Here is a 6,619-nt window from a genome sequence, read left to right on the forward strand (position 1 = left end):
GCCAAAACCTTAGTACTTTGCCACAGGTCTCCAGGGTCATGTGCAGGGGCTTTCATGCACATTGTTAACTTCATTATCTGTTCTTGCTCTTCGGACAAAAGCCAGAGCTCACTGATACAGGAACAGTTTAGTGCAGTTGTTAAGTCCTGCCCTGTTTGCCTACTGTTGAGACCTGACCTGGCTCTGTTCCCTGCTGCCCTCGAGCATGGGCAGAGATGACATGTGGCTTTCTACCCCAATCATGCAGGCATGACTTCAGAAACTTTGGTTTAAAAACACAAACATAAAAAGTCTCACTTTGATTTTTTATTTTTTTAATTAATAAGTTGAAACTTACTTGTGAGGCATATCAGTTCATTTTCTTGTTCATTTCCCTCAGAACAAACAGGAAATTTGATTAACTGAGATAGTCTTGGCTTCATAGGCCTGATGAGTGATGTCCTCTTTTACTCATGTACATGGGAAGGGCTAAATGTTCTTCTGAATGGTCTTGCTAGTTTCTGTGGCACCCGGGGAGATGGAGAGAGAGGACTGGTTGTGCACCAAAATCATGTCATAGAAGCAGCAGCAATGCCCCACTCCTGTGGAAGCTTCTATTTTTAAACTGCTGACCTGCAGCTCAATAGCTCTGTCATACACCGCTCCCAACAGAGCTGACAACAAACCTTCACCAAAATACACTCAGTTCTTTCTCCTCTTCATTTGGAGCCCCAAAACCCCTCTGGCAGCTTCCATCCAAATGTACAAATGTTTCACCCTTTGCTCTAAATCTTACCAGCTTAAGCAAAAAGAAATCCTCATCTTCTCATCATCTTCTCTATCCTCACCTTATTCTATAATGTTTGGCTATTCAGGGATGAGTAGCCTACTTCCTCTTTGAATAAAGTATCGGCAATTTTCCTATGCATGGTTTCATTCACTTGGAAGTTTTACAGCTGCTAATGCTACTGTGGATAGCATCCTTTTAAATAATGCCTGAAAATAATGTAATTTTAACCTCAAAAAGTAGCAAAGTTATGTGCTTCTATTGGTTTGTACATGAATATGCCATTCTTGAACCAAAATGGTCGCAAAATTGTTTTAAATACTTTTTTTAATCCCTGCTAGAAGGAAAGTATAAAAAATCCTGCTTTTGTACTAATTTAAGGCCAACAGCTCCTGCAATAGTATCTCTGATTTTATGTGCATAGGGCATACAAAGTGATATAATAAGCAGAACTATAGTGCTGATGTTTTCCATCAAAAGAATAATTCAGTATGGAATGACATCAGCATTCTAACTAATATTCTTCATTGGTTTTAGGCAAAACATCAAAGAAATGTTGTGAACTGATTTTTCATTATATTTAGTTGAGGTCCCCAAGAAATATTTTTGACTTTTCAAATCACACATTGGCTAATAGGAAATGTTGGGTAGAATTTGGTAAACTAAACAGTCATTGCCCAGTGCCATGGAAAACAACTTTTCCTTTGTGGAAAATCCAGGCTATTAACATCCCTTATAGAGATTCAACCAATCAGGTTCTAAAGAACTTCAGCAGCGTTTTATTGAAATTAACCTAAAAATTCAGTACCTTCTTAATTTCTTTTTTACTGGGGGGGGGGGGGGTCCCCGGTTTTTTTTGCATCCAGCAGAGATATTTTGCTAAATGTTATTTGATTTTTTGCTGTGTAACTGTTCTCAAATTCAACTAAATTCTACACAGCTGTAGACAAATAGTCCCTGTTGGAATATTGAAGAACATGGACAAAAGCAGGAGAGAGAGCCTTTCGGGAACACTGCTGCAAATCAGGGGGAATACCTGTAGTTTGCCATGTGTTTAACTCCATGAATTTACATACTGAATGAACTCCAACAAAATCCCAGCTCTACAGATAAGGAGATAATACAGACCCTATCTAGTCATAAGTTGCTTCATCCCAACATCTCTTGGGAGTAACATTTATAAGAAAATCCCCTGGCATTTATTTCACTGGAACAGCTTGACAGAGTTAGTTCATGGTAAATACAAATCAGGTTAACCATAACCTCATATGCCTTCTAGAAAGTGTAGTAGTTGTGTTATCTGGGGGACTTTTTCATTGACGCCAAATTCTTTGGAAATCAGAGCAAGAGAAAGAGAGAGTTCCCATGTCCTCAAAGTGGAACTGCAGAGTAGAATTGAATCTGGATTTGAGTTTGTATCTTTCTATAGTGAGGAAAATAAATAGACTACCACCATGTCTTTCAGAACCTGCCAAGTGAGATGGGGCACCAAAGTAAAGCAGAACAGCTGCTTCAGCAGCAAGATAAAACAAAGAAATTCTGTTGTGAAGAATACAGCAAACCTAAAGGAAAAAAAAAAAAGGCGCTGATATGAACAGCCTGCTGTTCATTATCCTCTTGAGAAATATGTTCAGAGCATCATACAGCCAGCGATATTGAAGAATCAGTAATGCTTTGACATGCCTATACAGCATACTTCTTAGGAAACAAGCACTGTTCTTGCTGCCAGTGAAGCTTGGAATTACATTTCCAATTATTCATTTTGCCTACCACAGAACAATAAGGTAAAAGCTTACTAGTATAAAGCTTGTGCAGAACTAGTATCTAGTGTAAAACTAAATCACATAACTACATAATGTGGACTACACTACTATTTGTGCTACGGTGCTACATCTCCTATCAAATACAGCTACAATAATGCAATGAAAAACAATCCATCTACCCTATAGTTAATCAATATAGCAAAAAGGAAAATCTGCACATTTTGATATGCATTTTACCTCAAATGTCTTTGTAAAGCAAGCAGACGCCTGAGCTGATATGAAAAACAAGTTTGCATTAGTTTGTATTTGATAGCTATGTTCCAAAGAATAGAACCAGTATATGGAGCAGGAGCACTGCTCATGTGCTTCTTAACATGGCTGGGAGCAACTGAGATGATGGTGACAGTAGCATAGAGCAGAGGGAAAGTTAGTGAGGCTGAATAGTGTTTTCTTGTACACATATGTCGTGGTTTAACCCCAGCCAGCAACTAAACACCACACAGCTGCTCACTCACTCCCCTCCACCCAGTGGGATGGGGGAGAGAATATGGAGCACATTTTTAACATCTTGTCCTGCTCAGACTGGTCCAAAGGCTACTGCATGAACAATCTTCCACTTAATTTGTTCCAAGGCTTGTTGTTGCTCAGGGACCCATTTAAAATCATTCTTCTTCCAGGTCACTTGATAGAGAGGGCTTACAATCAGACTGTAATTTGGAATATACATTCTCCAAAACCCACAACACCTAAGAAGGCCTGTGTTTCCTTTTTATTAGTTGGTGAAGACATAGCTGCTATTTTGTTGATCACATCCATTGGGATCTGACGACATCCATCATGCCATTTTATTCCTACAAACTGGATCTCCTGTGCAGGTCCCTTGACCTTACTTTCTTTTATGGCAAAACCAGCTTTCAGAAGGATTTGGATTAGTTTCTTCCCTTTCTCAAAAACTTCTTCTGCTGTGTCGCCCCATACGATGATGTCATCAATGTACTGTACATGTTCCAGAGCTTCACCCTTCTCCAGTGCAGTCTGGATCAGTCCATGGCAAATGGGGGACTGTGTTGCCACCCCTGGGGCAGTTGATTCCAGGTGTACCAGACAGCTCTCCAAGTAAAGCAAACTGTGGCCAGCACTCTGTTGCCAGAGGGATTGAGAAAAACATATTAGCAATGTCAGTTGTGGTGTACCACTTGGTTGCCTTTGACTCTACTTCGTATTGAAGTTCTAGCATATCTGGAACTGCAGCACTCAGCGGTGGCGTGACTTCATTCAGGCCACGATAGTCAACTGTTAGTCTCCACTCCCCATTAGACCTTCACACTGGCCATATGGGACTGTTAAAGGGTGAGTGAGTTTTGCTGATCACTCCTTGGCTCTCCAGTTGACAAATCAGCATATGGATGGGAATCAGGGAGTCTCGGTTGGTGCGATATCGTCGCTGGTGCACCGTTGTGGTAGCAATGGGCACTTGTTCTTCAACCCTCAGCAACCCCACAATCAAAGGGTCTTGAGAGAGACCAGGCAGGGTAGACAGCTGTTTAATTCTCTCCGCCTCCAAGGCAGCTATACCAAAAGCCCACCAATACCCCTTCGGGTCCTTGAAATACCCTCTCCTGAGGCAGTCTATGCCAAGGATAGACTGGCCTCTGGGCCAGTCACAATGGGGTGTTTCTGCCAGTCATTCCCAGTTAGGCTTACTTCAGCCTCCAATACAGTTAGCTGTTGGGATCCCCCTGTCACACCAGAAATACAGGTGGGTTCTGCGCCTTTATAACTGATGCCATTAGGGTACACTGTGCACCTGTGTCCACTAGAGCCTTGTACTCCTGTGGGATTCTGATGCCATTGAATCCACACAGTCCAATAAATGCGGTTGTCCCTTTCTTCCACCTGGCTGGAGGCAGGGCCCCTCTAATCCTGCTCAGAGTATCCGTTACTCACTTCTTGTAAAACTGACTTGGAAGTCTCTTCAAGAGGATCAGAAGTAGGATCAGCTCTTCTACTCTGTCTGGAAACTGGAGCAGCATTTTTCCTGGAAGAATCCCCTCTTGTGGTTGTTTTTCCTCACAACTCATGTACCCATGTATCTAGGACCAAGGGAGGTTTTCCATCCCATTTCCTCATGTCCTCTCTGTGGTCACACAGGTAAAACCACAGGGTACCCCGTGGTGTGTACCTTCTATATTCTCTCTCTTGGGCAGAGGAACTCTCACTCCTAATAGCTGGGCTACCGGTCCCTACAGGTGGGGAGTAGGACATACCCTCTTCGATTTGTTGGACATCCTCGGGCAGCTTCTCCACAGCTGCAATGCAGGCTTCGAGGGAGGAAGAGAGCTTTTCTTCATATTGCTAGAGTCAGCCAGCCAATTCATCCACCATTGGTCCCTCTTCATCTTTCCAGGTCAGTACTGCCAATGTGTTGGCATGCAATGATGGTGCACTCTGTACAAACTTCCGCCACAGGGGTCGTGTGCATTGGACTTCATCTGGATCTGTGGGTAACTGTGCATTGTCTGGGTCATAACAAACCATCTCCTGCATGGCTAATTCCCTCAAGTACTGGATACCTCTCTCCACAGTGGTCCACTTGCCTGGATGACACACAACATCTTCCTTGAAGGGGTACCTTTCCCTCATGCATGACAGAAGTTGCCTCCAGCAGCTGAGGGCTTGTGTCTTTTTTTCCAACCTCTTCGTCAATGCCCCCTTCCTTAGAAAGCAATCCCAGCTGCTTGGTTTCCCTACCCTCTAATTCCAAGCTACTAGCCCCGTTATCCCAGCATCAGAGCAGCCAGGTGACAATGTGCTCACCTGGATGAGGGCTGAAGTCTTTTCACATCTGCCACAGCTCACTCAGGGATAGGGATTGGGTGATTACCTCTGGTTCTGCCTCTTCCTCCTGTTCTCGTGATGACCCTGGTTCATCTCCATCCTTCACTAAGCAAACTGATTTTTTATATATTTCTTCTTCTGTATGGGGACAACTGATATTGGTGTGCGTTGGTTCACTGGTTCAGCTGCAGTGCCTGTTGCTGGGGTTGGAGTGGCTGCAGTGCCTGTCGCCTTGTTGTCAGATCCACATACCTTCTCTTCCCCTTGAGGGTACCGAACAGTGTTGAACAGGGCTCAATGGGGATGGGCCAGGCCCCAGAGCATTGCAGCAATTTGTGTCCCCCAGTTGTTGGGATGACAGCATATTTTTTCCAAATGGTCTACTAGTTTTTCATGATTCTGCACTTGTTCAAGGGTGAAGTTCCAAAACCCTGGAGGTGCCCACTGCCCTAGGCATTTGCCCATACTACCCCACACACCCTGCCACTCATAATTATCCAGCCTTGGGGCAGATCTCTGAGTGATCTTCTTAAATAGTTGTTTAACCCTAAACAAGACCTGAACCACATTCAAGAACATGCTAGTTCCTAACAGTAGGACCGTGCTGGTTTCAACATCTCAAGGTTATTCAAATTTTTCAATATTCTCAAATGCCATTGTAATTAGACTGGAGGAGAAGAGAAAGGGGAAGAAAGATGTCTCACCCACAGATTGGCTGTCCAAGGAGGAAAGGTAAAGGGTGTACTTATTAATAGTTTCACACAGATGGCTCCCGAAGCGTGGAGGTGATGACAGTGCTGAGTGCAAATACCAGATTAGTCCCACAACCGATAATTTTATCATACCATAAGCCAGTATTATACAATACATCAAAGAGAAAACTTTAATCCACCTCCCATGGATCATAAGCAGTGGCACAGGGACTACATACAGCAGGTGAGGTGACACATAACAGAACTCTAAAAATGAGCGCCACAACTCTAAGAGCCCATAAATCGACATCATGACTCATGACTATTAAACTAATATAATGAATGCTTGTAACAAATTTGTTTTAACACACTCTGGTCCAATCTGATGTTATCTCAACCCTTTGTGCCCCACGTTGGGTGCGACAATGGACTGTCATGGCTTAACCCCAGCCAACAACTAAGCACCACGCAGCCGCTCGCTCACTCCTCCCCACCTGGTGGGATGGGGGAGAGAATCAGAAGGAAAAAGGTAAAACTCATGGGTTGAGATAAGAACAGTT

The sequence above is a fragment of the Haliaeetus leucocephalus genome, unplaced genomic scaffold (assembly GCF_000737465.1).
Source record: "Haliaeetus leucocephalus isolate CR32 unplaced genomic scaffold, Haliaeetus_leucocephalus-4.0 Scaffold858, whole genome shotgun sequence".
Classification (NCBI taxonomy): Eukaryota; Metazoa; Chordata; class Aves; order Accipitriformes; family Accipitridae; genus Haliaeetus; species Haliaeetus leucocephalus.